The 17725-nt window shown below is 42.3% G+C and overlaps 1 long non-coding RNA gene across 6 annotated transcripts in view; it reads left to right on the forward strand.

Annotated features, from left to right (window-relative positions):
• LOC143806871 (uncharacterized) overlaps positions 1–17725 on the forward strand; it is a 158391-nt gene that overhangs the window by 10762 nt on the left and 129904 nt on the right. For all 6 annotated transcript variants that reach the window (XR_013221578.1, XR_013221581.1, XR_013221576.1 and 3 more), the window contains exon 2: positions 6778–7006. This is a non-coding gene — a long non-coding RNA (uncharacterized LOC143806871). The remainder of the gene's footprint in view (positions 1–6777; positions 7007–17725) is intronic.

A 17725-nucleotide genomic window follows, 5' to 3' on the forward strand; every position in this document is an offset into this window, starting at 1 on the left:
AGACGTAGCAATGCCAAATATGTGTTTTTCATTTTTTTATTTCTTTATTTATCAAGGAGGGAAAGGGGGTGATATGAACTTTTATGCTTTTTTTTTCATATTTTAAAAACATTTTTTTTCAGTCTGCTGTTTTTGTTTGTCCTCCGAGGGGACTTGAATCATTGAACATTGTACAGGTTGGCTTTCACAGGAGTACTGTCATAACAAGCAAGGAGGGCTTCAGCAGAACCCTGGTTGTCATGGCAACCCATCGGTGCCCCGCGATCACATCAGAGGCACGCCAATGGGCTCATTATAATAATAATAATAATCTTTATTTATATAGCGCCAACATATTCTGCAGCGCTTTACAGTTTAACAGTTTCAAACAACAATCATAGGTAACAATGTTAGCAATACAATAATAAAGCAAAATAAGACGACCCTGCTTGTGAGAGCTTACAATCTACAATGAGGTGGGGGAGATACAAAGTACAGGTGTGTATTTACAATTATGTATTTACAATGATGGTCCAGCCATCTTCAGGGGGTGGGGGATAGATGGAGATAGTGAATGGGCTACACACACAAACATAAAATGACCTTGATTAGTTAATGTGGTAGGCAGCTCTGAACAAATGTGTTTTGAGGGAGCGCCTAAAACTATGCAAGTTGTGGATGGTCCTAATATCTTGTGGTAGAGCATTCCAGAGGATTGGCGCAGCACGGGAGAAGTCTTGGAGTCGGGAGTGGGAGGTACGGATTAATGCCGAGGTTAGTCGAAAGTCATTTGCAGAGCACAGCGGTCGGTTAGGTCGATAGACCGAAATGAGGGAGGAGATAAATGGGGGTGCCGCACTGTGGAGAGCTTTGTGGGTGAGAACAAGAACTTTCAATTGTATCCTGTAATGAATGGGCAGCCAGTGTATTGACTGGCGAAGAGCGGATGCATCTGAGTAACGATTAGCCAGATGGACAACCCTGGCTGCTGCATTAAGGATGGACTGGTGAGGGGAAAGTCGAGTAAGGGGGAGGCCAATTAATAGAGCATTGCAGTAGTCCAGGTGGGAGTGGATCAGGGCGACAGTGAGGGTTTTTGTTGTCTCCATGGTAAGAAAAGGGCGGATTCTAGAGATGTTCTTTAGGTGTAAGCGGCACAAGCAGGCAAGAGATTGTACATGGGATGTGAAGGAGAGATCGGAGTCAAACAAAACACCCAGACAGCGCGCCTGCTGCCGGGGTGTTATTATGGTGCCACCCACAGAGAGGGAAATGTCAGATTTAGGGAGGTTAGTAGATGGCGGGAGCAGAAGAAGTTCAGTTTTGGAGAGGTTGAGTTTCAGATAGAGAGTGGACATGATGTTGGAGACTGCGGACAGACAGTCAGTGGCGTTCTGTAGTACAGCAGGGGTAAGGTCAGGGGATGACGTGTATAGTTGTGTGTCATCAGCATAAAGATGGTACTGAAAGCCAAATCTGCTGATGTCTGTCCAATTGGGGCTGTGTAGATGGAGAAGAGAAGGGGGCCAAGGACTGAGCCCTGGGGTACCCTGACAGTGAGAGGAAGAAGAGATGAAGTGGAACCAGAGAACAGAACACTGAAGGAGCAGTCAGAAAGATAGGAGGAGAACCAGGGGAGAGCAGTGTCCTTAATGCCTAGTGACTGGTGCCTAGAGAGTGGGAGAGGGTGGTCAACAGTGTCAAAAGCTGCAGAAAGGTCGAGAAGAATGAGCAGAGAGTGGTCACCGTTACATTTTGCTGTCAGAAGGTCATTGGTCACCTTGATGAGTGCAGTTTCTGTCGAATGTAGGGGGCGGAAACCGGACTGTGAAGGGTCTAGGAGGGAATGAGTGGAGAGGTAACGGGTAAGGCGGGAGTAGATCAGACGCTCCAAGAGTTTAGAGATGAAGGGGAGATTGGAGACCGGTCTGTAGTTGTTTGTGCAGGATGGGTCGAGGGTGGGTTTTTTTAGTAATGGAGTAATGATAGAGTGTTTGAAGGAGGAGGGGAAAATGCCAGAGGAGAGGGAGAGATTAAAGATTGTGGTTAGGTGAGTTGTGACTACTGGAGAGAGAGACTGGAGGAGGTGTGAGGGAATGGGGTCGGTAGTGCATGTAGTCGGACGAGGAGAGGAGCTTGGAGACTTCTTCTTCTGTGATGGGATCGAATGTGGAGAGTGAGCCAGGGGAGATGCAGGGAGGGATGGGAGTCATTGTACTTGGTGACTGGGAGCAGATTTCCTGACGGATATTGTCTATTTTCAGTGGGAGGCCAGGTCATCAGCACAAATGTCTGTGATAGGATCTTGTACTTTTGGCCGGAGGAGGGAGTGAAAGGTGTTACAAAGTTTCTTGGGGTTGCTGGATAGTGAGGAGATCAGGATGGTGTAGTAGGTCTGTTTGGCGAGGTGAAGGGCAGAGTTGTAGGTTCTTAACATAAATTTGAAGTGTGTGAAGTCTTCTGGTGTGCGTGTTTTCCTCCATAAGCGTTCAGCACTCCTAGAGCATCGCTGGAGAAATCGGGTTTGCGATGTGAGCCAGGGCTGTTTCACTCTGTGTTTGGAGGTTCTGAGTAGTGTTGAGCGATACCGTCCGATACTTGAAAGTATCGGTATCGGAAAGTATCGGCCGATACCGGCAAAGTATCGGATCCAATCCGATACCGATACCCAATACCAATACAAGTCAATGGGACTCATGTATCGGACGGTATCCCTGATGGTTCCCAGGGACTGAAGGAGAGGAAACTCTCCTTCAGGCCCTGGGAACCATATTAATGTGTAAAATAAAGAATTAAAATAAAAAATATTGCTATACTCACCTCTCCGACGCAGCCTGCACCTTACCGAGGGAACCGGCAGCGTTGTTTGCTTAAAATTCGCGCTTTAACTTCCTTACACGAAGTCCCGGCTTGTGATTGGTTGCGTCGCCCATGTGGCCGGGACGCAACCAATCACAGCAAGCCGTGACGTAATTTCAGGTCCTTCAGGATTTTAAAATTACGTTCCGGCATTGTGATTGGTTGCGTCGCAGTCACATGGGCGACGCAACCAATCACAAGCCGTGACGTCACGGGAGGCAGGAGACGCGCGCATTTTAAAATGCGCGCGTGTCCAGCCTCCCGTGACGTCACGGCTTGTGATTGGTTGCGTCGCCCATGTGGCCGGGACGCAACCAATCACAGCAAGCCGTGACGTAATTTCAGGTCCTTCAGGATTTTAAAATTACGTTCCGGCATTGTGATTGGTTGCGTCGCAGTCACATGGGCGACGCAACCAATCACAAGCCGTGACGTCACGGGAGGCAGGAGACGCGCGCATTTTAAAATGCGCGCGTGTCCAGCCTCCCGTGACGTCACGGCTTGTGATTGGTTGCGTCGCCCATGTGACTGCGACGCAACCAATCACAATGCCGGAACGTAATTTTAAAATCCTGAAGGACCTGAAATTACGTCACGGCTTGCTGTGATTGGTTGCGTCCCGGCCACATGGGCGGCGCGCGACCAATCACAAGCCGGGACTTCGCGTAAGGAAGTTAAAGCGCGAATTTTAAGCAAACAACGCTGCCGGTTCCCTCGGTAAGGTGCAGGCTGCGTCGGAGAGGTGAGTATAGCAATATTTTTTATTTTAATTCTTTATTTTACACATTAATGTTGTTTCGATACCGATACCCGATACCACAAAAGTATCGGAATACCGGTATCGGAATTCCGATACAGCAAATATCGGCCGATACCCGATACTTGCGGTATCGGAATGCTCAACACTAGTTCTGAGGGTGAGGGGAGCTACTTGTTTATTGAATCACATGCCCATTAAATGCCGCTGACAAAGATTGACAGCTGCATTTAATAGGCTAACAACCAAGGACGGAACATCTCTCCTCCATTGGCTTTCACAGACAGTTGATGGCTGAGTAACACAATCATCATCTGCTGGGAAACATGTGGGCTTGGCTTGCAAACCCGTATCAAAGTCATAGACCCGGCATATGACGTAACTGTACAACATATGTTGAGAAGGAGATAAGGAGCTTGAAAGGGATTGGATGCAGGCCTAGGAGACCTCACAGCATTATACACATCTTTTCAGGCCACTTAGACTATATGCGATTTGTGGCAAAATACAGGTATTTCCAAAAAGAAAATTTCAAGTTCTGTTTTTTTCCTTTCTTTAGAGAGGTTAGTAGAGGTTACTTCATTTTCAAAGTGTATATTTAGTAACATAGGTTGAATAAATACCTAGGTTCATCAAGTTCAGCCTTTAACTACCAAATATTCATTTTGCTACTACATTATCTTTAACTCACAGTGTTATGTGTACTGGGGAAATCATCCAGCCCTTTTTGAAAAGCTGTTATAGCGTCTGCCATTACTACCTCTTGTGGTCGGCATTCCATATTCTGACTGATCTATCTGTAAAGAACCCTTTCCTATTTAGCTGTCGGAATTGCCTTTCTTCCACCCGTAATGAGTGCCCCCTGGGCCCAAGTGTGGTGCTTGGTATGAATAAGTCATGCGCCAGTCCTTTGTACTGACGACACATATATTCATAGCTAGTGCTATCAAATTTTAATATTCTTCTTAGGATATTATGTACTTACTTCTCATTACTGGAGCTGTAGTTCCAATAAGGGTCACTTGTGTGCCTACAGAAGGAACACATAAGTCATTAGTTGATTGAACATTTTTTGGAACTTTAGAATGACAAAGACTGAAAGCATATGTAAGACGCAATATACTATCAAAACCTCTACTCTTAATAAAATACTAAGTAAATTACATTTTTTAAAAGTTTTTTTGGATGTATAAAATTAAGGCAAAAGCAAGCTATTGGTCACATAAAAAAACATATATATATTCTCTCACTTCATTAATTTTCTATCACTCCAGCAATATATTTTCTGTGGTCTCTGTTAGTCTCTGCTTACTTCCTAGATGAAAAACACCATTGGAGGAAAACCTCCACTAAACTAAACAAAAAAACACCAGAACACAGGCAGGGATGCTTACCTGTTCAAGGCCTCCAACAATTGCACTACCCAGGGTGCACCAGGCCCAAGTAAAGATAGCAAACAACACAGGTGCAAATAATACCGATGCAGCCAGGGCCCTAGATGGCTCTGTACACTGTGGCCTCTGTTCACACAGGATGCATCATGGTTAGCCCGCTATATATATGGCGTCATTAATAGGCTTTTCACCATATACTTTGCAGTCCTGTGTGAACATGCCACATACAGACTATTTTTTGCACGGGTGCTCCAAGCAGCCAATTCCTGATTGTAGGTTGGCTGCATCGGTATTATTTGCACCTGTGTTGTTTGCTATCTTTACTTGGGCCTGGTGCACCCTGGGTAGTGCAATTGTTGGAGGCCTTGAACAGGTAAGCATCCCTGCCTGTGTTCTGGTGTTACTTCCTAGATGCCCTCTGAGGAAGCTGGGTGAAACAGTCCTTGGAGCACAGGGCTACAAACCTCACAGGGCTCCACATAATTGTTATGTAAATTTCTGCCCTATACTCTTTTTATGGATTTATGTAGTTACCACCACTAGGGATACCACCAGGGAATGCACTGTAAGAGGTATACGTTTATACCAATGATATACTATGTACAGCATTGGGTGGTTTGTTGCTAGCCCTCCAGTTACTTTAATTTTTTAACAAAATTATTGTATAACTTTATATTTAACAAAGGTGTATATATATATGTGTGAGATATTTTGCAGCACTGTTTCTTTTTCTTTTTGGTCTATTTATTGATATTTGGGTGCATCTCACTCCAGACAGATACTTTTGACAATTGTAATATCCGTTGACCTTTCTGTTTACTTCCTGCAGGAATCCCTTGTTGTACATCATTCCCGTGATCATTGCGGCCAATCACTGGCCTCAATTAGGTTTCTAGCATGTACAAAATGTGACCACTGAGGTCAGTGATTGGCTGCAGAGGTTACATGAATAATATACAGGACAGGATTACTGCAGGAAGTCAGTAGAGACTGGGGCAGATATCCAGAACAGCACCTTTGGAGCAGTAGGGTATTGAAATGATGAGTATAGTTTTCGAAAGTAACATATGCACTGCTCAAGTTGACGTTTTTATGAATCCAGAAATATCATTAAATATAATAACATTGTGTTCAGAGGGTTCATCAGGCTTTCAGTATTGCTGATGGCAAGAATTTGCAATATCTATTCTTGCCATTAAAAAATAACTAAACAGTTGGTAAAATGGATCTGGTCTAGTGGTCATGACCCAATAATTAATGGAAGCTTTGACATTACCATGAACAGAGTATTAAATTATCTTTAGAACTCAAGCGTATTTCATATATTTTTCAATTTTGTTTTTGAAGAAAAGGATGACTTTCTAGAATTCTTGCTATGTTCTAGTTCAATATCAATAAACAATTGCAATTCATGAGTAATAACTGAGTGACTGGAGAAAGTGCAATGTCAATAAGCCATAATCTGTTATCTTCACGGTAAACACTTGTTTTGTCAGCATAGGGTTGTGTGAACCCAAGTGTTCTGTATACTTCTAATTATGTTTTGTTGAATCAGTTCTGTTGAGCACACAAAGCAGATATTTGCCTATAGTTAGGAATGTCAACAAGAGCTACAGGACGGACTTCCAATTTCAAATATGAGATGATTATTTGAGTTTGGTGAACTTGGTGAATAAATGGCCATTCAAATTGTGATTCATTTGTTATCTGCACATTATATATAATTGGAAACAATGATGATCAATAACTAGAAATGAGTGAATATATCTTCTTTCTTCCTTCTCGTAGTGTCTCCCATTCTCTAAATCCCACCATGTCACCTGGGGCTTGAGACACGTCAGCATCAAGCTTTGCACCTCATGTGACAACATGGGGCACAACGCACTTCAAAGTGCGAAATAATGCCCTATTTCCACCTACGGATGACCTACCCAGAAGGAAAATAGAAGACAGAAGCTAGAAGAGCTGATCATTGGTCTGTCGGCAGCAGGACAAGTAAGGAAATTACACTAAAGAGGTGATTATAAAAATAATTTAATCCTAGATGATTCCAGTTCACCCCCGAAGTGAGAAAACCTGTATCTATCGAACTTTGGAGACATTTGCTCAACTCGATTATTAACTTTTTTGTTGCATTTTTGTCTAAGCACAAAAATAAAAGTGGATCCTTACCAGACATCTGTTCCACTGAAATGTCAGATGACATCATACCTGCTTTAAAAGAAAAAAGAAAAACATAAAGAATAATTTTGAACAATTAACCAAGGATAAAAATCACTTTGGAAAAAAGCAGACATTCCTGACGGGGCATGTGCCTAAGGTGCTGAGTGCCAGTCGGGACACCAACACTGTATTGGCAAGAAGTTTTGATATAAAATTAACACAGCGATTTAATTTTTTTCCCCAGGATAAGTAGAGCCTACATTACGATGCTAATACATACACTCACCTTGTACACTAAACTGACTTAGCAATGCTATAAGAATGAAGCATGTTGCCAGCCTCATATTTCTCCATGTCCCCATTCCTGTAGGGTTCAGCCAACACATTAGATATAGAAACTTGACTATATCAAGTGATGGGGAAGCTCCTCAACTCTTCTTCAGTGCCTTTTTATAGAAGACAATTACCCCTACCTATGTCATCATTACTTAACAGGGTGGTAAAATGCATTGTGGGTGGATTTTTGTGTAGACTAATGGAAGCATGTTTCTCACCGTATGTGAACATGGAGAATTGTGACCAGGATGTTTGCTCTTTGTTGGATGGATGAAATTTACTTTCACAAGGAAAGTCTTGGAGGTGACAATGTGTCAATGACATTGTGAATGACAAGGATAACAAATGAGAAGTCTATGTTTAGCTTCATTTGTGTAAAAATCCACTTCTATTCTTAAAACTAAGATGAAAGATGACCCAGGGTGTCGCCAAATGTTCAGGTTTGTGTTAAGCCTTTGAGACAGGAATTGCAGATACGTAAAACCAGGAATCGATTATAAAAAAAAAGTGTAGTACTGTTCATCTTTTATACTTTCTCTCCCTTTATGATCCACAACTGGTTTTGGTTCAAAATCCTAAAAAAAAAATCTAATTGTGTGCCCTCACACTAAGTGCTTGTGCCCATGACCGTAAATATCAAATGAGTGCTAACTATTGTTTTGAAGGATAGCACTCGTCCCCATGTTATTGTATGGGGATGTTCACATTTTGATAAATGTATACATTTTACAGTGGCGCTTAGAGACCAGCTGGGATATAATGCTGCAGATTTAAACCACCACCACAATGTGGTTAAAGGAACGAATCCTATATAGAATAAATAATTAAATAATTAAATCCGCGCAGAGGACCCAATATGAATATAAATATTCATATTTTTACTAGATAAATAAGAAATGTAGAATGTACAATACTAAATGATAATCAGCACATATAAAAAAACCAACTTTTGCACCAAAATAAACAGTATAAACAGTAAAATGGACTTAATCCCTTATCTAAATGTTATGTCCACATGAATGAAATAGAAGTGGTCACACATCCACTCTATGTGCGCCAATGAATACCTGCCTCATAATTCATAATGAATAATTGTCCATATATAACAAGGAGAGATCTCTCAAAACACCGCACTAAAAAAACGGCAAATGACCGATGTTCACATTTTGCCTCCTATAATCGGAACTTCCTTTGCCACTCAAGTCTATGAGTCCATTTAAAAACTACACTCGGATGACATCCAAGTGAGGTCCGATTTTCATAGACAGATGGAACGGAGAAGATGGAGAAACTTTTTTTTTTTCATTTATTCTCCATATCTGTTTTAGAAAGCTATGACCACCAATCAAAAAATATTATACAAAAAGCAGGGTGTGATTAATTAATTAAAAACTAACTTTTAATATATTCATTTAAAATAGTGTACCAAATAGATAATAATAAAAATATGGGACTCACAATATATCACATTCAAAGGAATGCCAATTAAACCACAATACCACAGACCTCGATCTGTTGAGGGTCTTGTTACGAAATTCTCTTAACAAATGAAGAGAATTGCACAGTTTCACACCATGTACCTTTCAGCAACCCCCCCCCCCAAAAAAAACACAAGAAATACACATTCCCCATATAAACATCCAATGTTGGGTAGAATGCAATAATACCTTAAAGTGGTTTCTAAATGGTGTGAAAAAGGGGGACAGTCTCACCCTATTCTTTTTCATAGGTGAGACAATAACCGTTTGTATCTGGTGCTATATCTGGCAAATTCTCATCCATGCAAATACCCCATCACTATATGTCACCAGTTCTAATAGAAACCCCAAATATATGATAGATACCTCCCTACGCGTTTCGATTTCTTATACTCATCAGGGGAAGGTTCCTATATCCCTCCATTCTTGTGGGAGATTGGTCCAAAACCAGGGTGCTGTGACCACCCCGGTTTTGGACCAATCTCCCCAGACATAGCACCAGATACAAACGGTTATTGTCTCACCTATGGAAATGATTGTAAGGTATTATTGCATTCTACCTAGCATTGGATGTTTATATGGGGAATGTGTATTTCTTGTGTTTTTTCTTGTTTTTTTTTTATTCTCCATATCTGACAAAATCGGATCGCAATCTAGTCAAACTCTGATCAAAGTGTGATTCCCATAATCGAACCAATTTTATTGCATCAGAGAAAAATGGTCGTTTGATTCTAGACTAACTTTTCATCTAAGATCCACGAATAAATCATGCCACTTCTTTTAACTTGCACCACCTGTCGGATGATGTCTGGGATGTTGATAATGTTGATATTTGTGAGTTCATAAGGAGCATTTTATTGCAAAGGGCTGAATAGTAGTTAGCACTGTTTCTTTGCTGTGCTGGAGTCCTGGGTTTAAATCCCAAAATGGAAACATCTGCAAGGGGTATGTATGTTCTCCCCATTCTTGTGTGGGTTTCCTTTGGGTTCTCCGGTTTCCTCCCACACTCCAAACACATACTGGTAGACAATATAGGTTGTGATCCCCAATGGGGACAGTGATGATAATGTCTGTAAAGCGCTGTGGAATATGATGGTGCTATACAGTGGGGGAAATAAGTATTTGATCCCTTGCTGATTTTATAAGTTTGCCCACTGAAAAAGACATTGAACAGTTTATAATTTTAAGTGTAGGTTAATTTTAACATTGAGAGATAGAATATCAAAAATAAAATCCAAAAAAACACATCATATAAATATATTTGCAATTTGTAGTGAGAAATAAGTATTTGATTCCTCTGGCGAACAAGACTTAATACTTGGAGGCAAAACCCTTGTTGGTAAGCACAGCAGTCAGACGGTTTGTGTAGTTGAGGATGAGGATGGCGCACATGTCAGGAGGAATTTTGGTCCACTCTTCTTTGCAGATCATCTCTAAATCATTAAGATTTTGAGACTGTCGCTTGACAACTCGAATCTACAACTCCTTCATAAGTTTTCTATGGGATTAAGGTCTGGAGACTGGCTAGGCCACTCCATGGCTTTAATGTGCTTCTTTTTGAGCCACTCCTTTGTTGCCTTGGCTGTGTGTTTTGGATCATTTTCTTGCTGGAAAACCTAGCCACGACCCATGTTTAATGTCCTGGCTGAGGGAAGGAGGTTGTCACTCAGGATTTTACAGTACATGGCTCCATCCATTCTCCCTTTGATATGGTGAAGAAGTCCTGTGCCCTTAACAGAGAAATACCCCCAAAACATTATGTTTCCTCCATGCTTGACAGTGGGGATAGTGTTCTTTGGGTCATAGGCAGCATTTCTCTTCCTCCAAACACGGTGAGTTGAGTTAATGCCAAAGAGATCAATTTTTGTCTCATATGACCACAGCACCTTCTCTCAATCGCTCATAAAATCATCCAGATGTTCATTGGCAAACTTCAGATGGGCCTGCACATGAGCCTTCTTGAGCAGGGGGGACCTTGCGGGCACTGCAGGATTTTAAACCTTTAATGTGTTAGCAAGGGTTTTCTTGGTGACTGTGGTCCCAGCTGCCTTGAGATCATTAACAAGTTCCCCCAGTGTAGTTTTAGGCTGATCTCTCACCTTCCTCATGATCAAGGATACCCCACGAGATGAGATTTTGCATGGTGCCCCAGATCGATGTCGATTGACAGTCATTTTCCATTTTCTTACTATTCCACCAACAGTTGTCTCTTTCTCACCCAGCATCTTATTTATGGTTTTGCAGCCCATTCCAGCTTTGTGCAGGTCTATGGTCTTGTCACTGACATCCTTATTTATCCTCTTTGGTCTTGCCCATGTTGTAGACATTAGAGTCTGACTGATTAATTGAGTCTGTGGACAAGAGTCTTTTATAAAGGTGACTATGTAAGACAGCTGTCTTTAATGCAGGTAATGAGTAGATTAAGAGTGTCTAACTGGTCTGTAGGAGCCAGAACTCTTAATGGTAGGTAGAGGATCAAATACTTATTTCTCACTGCAAAATGCAAATACATTTATATAATTTATACAATGTGATTTTCTGTATTTTATTTTTGATATTCTATCTCTCAATGTTAAAATTATCCTACCCTTAACCCCTTTCTGTCATTGGACGTACTATTCCGTCCATGTGGGGTGGGCCCTACTTCCCAAGGATGGAATAGTACGTCCAGCACGATCGGCCGCGCTCACGGGGGGAGCGCGGCCGATCGCGGCCGGGTGTCAGCTGACTATCGCAGCTGACATCCGGCACTATGTGCCAGGAGCGGTCACGGACCGCCCCTGGCACATTAACCCCCGGCACACCGCGATCAAACATGATCGCAGTGTAACGGCGGTATAGGGAAGCATCGCGCAGGGAGGGGGCTCCCTGCGTGCTTCCCTGAGACCCCCGGAGCAACGCGATGTGATCGCGTTGCTCCGAGGGTCTCCTACCTCCTTCCTCGCTGCAGGTCCCGGATCCAAGATGGCCGCGGCATCCGGGTCCTGCAGGGAAGGAGGTGGCTTTCCAAGTGTCTGCTCAGTGCAGACGCTGGTAAGCCTGCAGCCCTGTCAGTGAGATCGGTGATATGACAGAGTGCTGTGCACACTGTCAAATCACCGATCTGTGATGTCCCCCCCTGGGACAAAGTAAAAAAGTTTAAAAAAAATGTCCACATGTGTAAAAAAAAAATAAAAAAAAAATTCCTAAATTAAAAAAATATATATATATTATTCCCATAAATACATTTCTTTATCTAAATTAAAAAAAAATCAAACAATAAAAGTACACATATTTAGTATCGCCGCGTCCGTAACGACCCCACCTATAAAACTACATAAATAGTTAACCCCTTCAGTGAACACCGTAAAAAAAAAAAAAAAAAACGAGGCAAAAAACAACACTTTATTCTCATACCGCCAATCAAAAAGTGGAATAACACGCGATCAAAAAGACGGATATAAATAAACATGGTACCGCTGAAAATGTCATCTTGTCCCGCAAAAAATGAGCTACCATACACCATCATCAGCGAAAAAATAAAAAAGTTATAGTCCTCAGAATAAAGCGATGCCAAAATAATTATTTTTTCTATAAAATAGCTTTTATCGTATAAAAGCGCCAAAACATAAAAAAATGATGTAAATGAGATATCGCTGTAATCGTACTGACCCAAAGAATAAAACTGCTTTATCAATTTTACCAAACGCGGAACGGTATAAACGCCTCCCCCAAAAGAAATTAATGAATAGCTGGTTTTTGGTCATTATGCCTCACAAAAATCGGAATAAAAAGCAATCAAAAAATCTCCCATGCCCGAACATGTTACCAATAAAAACGTCAACTCGTCCCGCAAAAAACAAGACCTCACATGACTCTGTGGACTCAAATATGGAAAAATTATAGCTCTCAAAATGTGGTAACGCAAAAAATATTTTTGCAATAAAAAGCGTCTTTCGGTGTGTGACGGCTGCCAATCATAAAAATCCGCTAAATAACCCGCTATAAAAGTAAATCAAACCCCCCTTCATCACCGGCTTAGGCTACGTTCACATTTGCGTTGTGCGCCGCAGCGTCGGCGACGCAACGCACAACGCAGGAACACCGCATGCACAACGCATGCACAACGCTGCGTTTTGCGACGCATGCGTCCGTTTTTTGCTTGATTTTGTACGCACAAAAAATGCAACTTGCTGCGTCCTCTGCGCCATGACGCGTGCGCTGCAGTGACGCATGCGTCGCAAAACGCAAGTGCAACGCATGTCCATGCGCCCCCATGTTAAATATAGGGGCGCATGACGCATGCGGCGACGCTGCGGCGCCCGATGCTGTGGCGCAGAACGCTAATGTGAACGTAGCCTTAGTTAGGGAAAATAAAAAAAAAATAAAAAATGTATTTATTTCCATTTTCCCATTAGGGTTAGGGCTAGGGTTAGGGTTAGAGCTAGGGTTAGGGCTAGGGTTAGGGCTAGGGCTTGGGTTAGGGCTACATTTAGGGTTGGGGCTAAAGTTAGGGTTAGGGTTGGGGCTCAAGTTAGGGTTAGGGTTTGGATTACAGTTACGGTTGGGAATAGGGTTGGGATTAGGGCTAGGGGTGTGTCTGGGTTAGAGGTGTGGTTAGGGTTACCGTTGGGATTAGGGTTAGGGGTGTGTGTGGATTAGGGTTTCAGTTATAATTGGGGGGTTTCCACTGTTTAGGCACATCAGGGGCTCTCCAAATGTGACATGGCGTCCCATTTCAATTCCAGCCAATTCTGCGTTGAAAAAGTAAAACAGTGCTCCTTCCCTTCCAAGCTCTCCCGTGCGCCCAAACAGGGGTTTACCCCAACATATGGGGTATCAGCGTACTCGGAACACATTGGAGAACAACTTTTGGGGTCCAATTTCTCCTGTTACCCTTGGGAAAATACAAAACTGGGGCTAAAAAATAATTTTTGTGGGAAAAAAATTTTGTTTTATTTTTACGGCTCTGCATTATAAACTTCTGTGAAGCACTTGGTGGGTCAAAGTGCTCACCACACCTCTAGATAAGTTCCTTAGGGGGTCTACTTTCCAAAATGGTGTCACTTGTGGGGGGTTTCAATGTTTAGGCACATCAGTGGCTCTCCAAACGCAACATGGCGTCCCATCTCAATTCCTTTCAATTTTGCAGTGAAAAGTCAAATGGCGCTCCTTCCCTTCCGAGCTCTCCCATGCGCCCAAACAGTGGTTTACCCCCACATATGGGGTATCAGCGTACTCAGGACAAATTGCACAACAACTTTTGTGGTCCAATTTCTTCTCTTACCCTTGGGAAAATAAAAAATTGGGGGCGAAAAGATCATTTTTGTGAAAAAATATGATTTTTTATTTTTACGGTCCTGCATTATAAACTCCTGTGAAGCACTTGGTGGGTCAAAGTGCTCACCACACCTCTAGATAAGTTCCGTAGGGGGTCTACTTTCCAAAATGGTGTCACTTGTGGGGGGTTTCAATGTTTAGGCACATCAGGGGCTTCTCAAACCCAACATGGCGTTCCATCTCAATTCCTGTCAATTTTGCAGTGAAAAGTCAAACGGCGCTCCTTCCCTTCCGAGCTCTCCCATGCGCCCAAACAGTGGTTTACCCCCACATATGGGGTATCAGCGTACTCAGGACAAATTGTACAACAACTCTTGGGGTCCAATTTCTACTCTTACCCTTGGGAAAATAAAAAATTGGGGGCGAAAAGATCATTTTTGTGAAAAAATATGATTTTTTATTTTTACGGTTCTGCATTATAAACTTCTGTGAAGCACTTGGTGGGTCAAAGTGCTCACCACACCTCTAGATAAGTTCCTTAGGGGGTCTACTTTCCAAAATGGTGTCACTTGTGGGGGATTTCAATGTTTAGGCACATCAGGGGCTCTCCAAACGCAACATGGCGTCCCATCTCAATTCCAGTCAATTTTGCATTGAAAAGTCAAATGGCGCTCCTTCGCTTCCGAGCTCTGTCATGCGCCCAAACAGTGGTTTACCCCCACATATGGGGTATCGGCGTACTCAGGACAAATTGTATAACATTTTTAGGGGTCCATTTTCTCCTGTTACCCTTGGTAAAATAAAACAAATTGGAGCTGAATTAAATTTTGTGTGAAAAAAAGTTAAATGTTCATTTTTATTTAAACATTCCAAAAATTCCTGTGAAACACCTGAAGGGTTAATAAACTTTTTGAATGTGGTTTTTGAGCACCTTGAGGGGTGCAATTTTAAGAATGGTGTCACACTTGGGTATTTTCTATCATATAGACCCTTCAAAATGACTTCAAATGAGATGTGGTCCCTAAAAAAAAATGGTGTTGTAAAAATGAGAAATTGCTGGTCAACTTTTAACCCTTATAACTCCCTAACAAAAAAAAATGTTGGTTCCAAAATGATGCTGATGTAAAGTAGACATGTGGGAAATGTTACTTATTAAGCATTTTGTGTGACATATCACTGTGATTTAATTGCATAAAAATTCAAATTTGGAAAATTGCGAAATTTTCAAAATTTTCACCAAATTTCCATTTTTTTCACAAATAAACGCAGGTAATATCAAAGAAATTTTACAACTATCATGAAGCACAATATGTCTCGAGATAACAGTGTCAGAATCACCAGGATCCATTGAAGCGTTCCAGAGTTATAACCTCATAAAGGGACAGTGGTCAGAATTGTAAAAATTGGCCCAGTCCATAACGTGCAAACCACCCTTGGGGGTGAAGGGGTTAAAATTATAGACTGTTCATGTCTTTGACAGTGGGCAAACATACAAAATCAGCAAGGGATCAAATACTTATTTCCCCACTGTATAAATGAACAAAATAAATATTGGGAGATATTTGTGTACAGTATGTTTACAGTATTATGTGCTTTCTTTATTTGATGCTGTCATACTTCGCTTGCAGATCTAGACTATCTGGAGCTCACACAAAGATGTATAATAGATAGTGTTGAGCGATACCGTCCGATACTTGAAAGTATCGGTATCGGAAAGTATCGGCCGATACCGGCAAAGTATCAGATCTAATCCGATACCGATACCCGATACCAATACAAGTCAATGGGACTCAAGTATCGGACGGTATCCTGATGGTTCCCAGGGTCTGAAGGAGAGGAAACTCTCCTTCAGGCCCTGGGATCCATATTAATGTGTAAAATAAAGAATTAAAATAAAAAATATTGCTATACTCACCTCTCCGACGCAGCCTGGACCTCACCGAGGGAACCGGCAGCGTTGTTTGCTTAAAATGCGCGCGTTTACTTCCTTCCGTGACGTCACGGCTTGTGATTGGTCGCGTGCCGCCCATGTGGCCGCGACGCGACCAATCACAGCAAGCCGTGACGTAATTTTCAGGTCCTCAATGCCTAATTCTAGGCATTCAGGATTTTAAAATTACGTTCCGGCTTGTGATTGGTCGCGTCGCGGTCACATGGGCGACGCGACCAATCACAAGCCGTGACGTCACGGGAGGCAGGAAACGCGCGCATTTTAAAATTACGTCACGGCTTGTGATTGGTTGCGTGCCGCCCATGTGACCGCGACGCAACCAATCACAGCAAGCCGTGACGTAATTTCAGGTCCTGTATGCCTAATTCTGCATTCAGGACCTGAAATTACGTCACGGCTTGCTGTGATTGGTCGCGTCGCGGTCACATGGGCGGCACGCAACCAATCACAAGCCGTGACGTAATTTTAAAATGCGCGCGTTTCCTGCCTCCCGTGACGTCACGGCTTGTGATTGGTCGCGTCGCCCATGTGACCGCGACGCGACCAATCACAAGCCGGAACGTAATTTTAAAATCCTGAATGCCTAGAATTAGGCATTGAGGACCTGAAAATTACGTCACGGCTTGCTGTGATTGGTCGCGTCGCGGCCACATGGGCGGCACGCGACCAATCACAAGCCGTGACGTCACGGAAGGAAGTAAACGCGCGCATTTTAAGCAAAGAACGCTGCCGGTTCCCTCGGTGAGGTCCAGGCTGCGTCGGAGAGGTGAGTATAGCAATATTTTTTATTTTAATTCTTTATTTTACACATTAATGTTGTTTCGATACCGATACCCGATACCACAAAAGTATCGGATCTCGGTATCGGAATTCCGATACCCGCAAGTATCGGCCGATACCCGATACTTGCGGTATCGGAATGCTCAACACTAATAATAGACCACAAAGTCATGACATTGCAAGGTCTAGTGGGTGCATCTGACATGATCCATAGTGTAAAGAAGACCAGCGGCCTTGGCCTACGATTACAGTTGGCGAGAGGTGAGTGTTCATTTTGTTTATTTTTTCAACCCCTTCCCTGCTTTTCTAAAACCTTTAAAAAATTTGCTGAATGTGCACAACTCTGGTGAATCAAATTTTTTTTGGGAAATGTAAGACATATTCGATTTGTCTTAAAATGTTTTGCTCATCTCTAATTAAATGATCAAGTGGTGGCTAGTGAATTTTCAACAACTTACGGTAACTTGATCATACAGTATATATTCATACCCTCCCCTTTACATATAAGATGCAACACACCATGCTTGCAAAACCAAGTTGTATCGAGATGTAAAGCATGCAGAGAATGATTTTTTTACTCTCTTTATGCCTCATGCAGAAATGTTTTTTTTTTTACTTTTCTGTTTATATAATAGTAACTTATACCAAAGTATGGCACATAGGTTGGCCACAGCGACACATGTACAGTTAAGTCCTCATTAAGGGTATATGTAGACAGTTGCTTTGTAAGGCGATCACTGCCGAAGCTCAGTGGAAAAAGGATCTTGGC

This window comes from Ranitomeya variabilis, chromosome 2, assembly GCF_051348905.1.
Source record: "Ranitomeya variabilis isolate aRanVar5 chromosome 2, aRanVar5.hap1, whole genome shotgun sequence".
NCBI classification, from domain to species: domain Eukaryota; kingdom Metazoa; phylum Chordata; class Amphibia; order Anura; family Dendrobatidae; genus Ranitomeya; species Ranitomeya variabilis.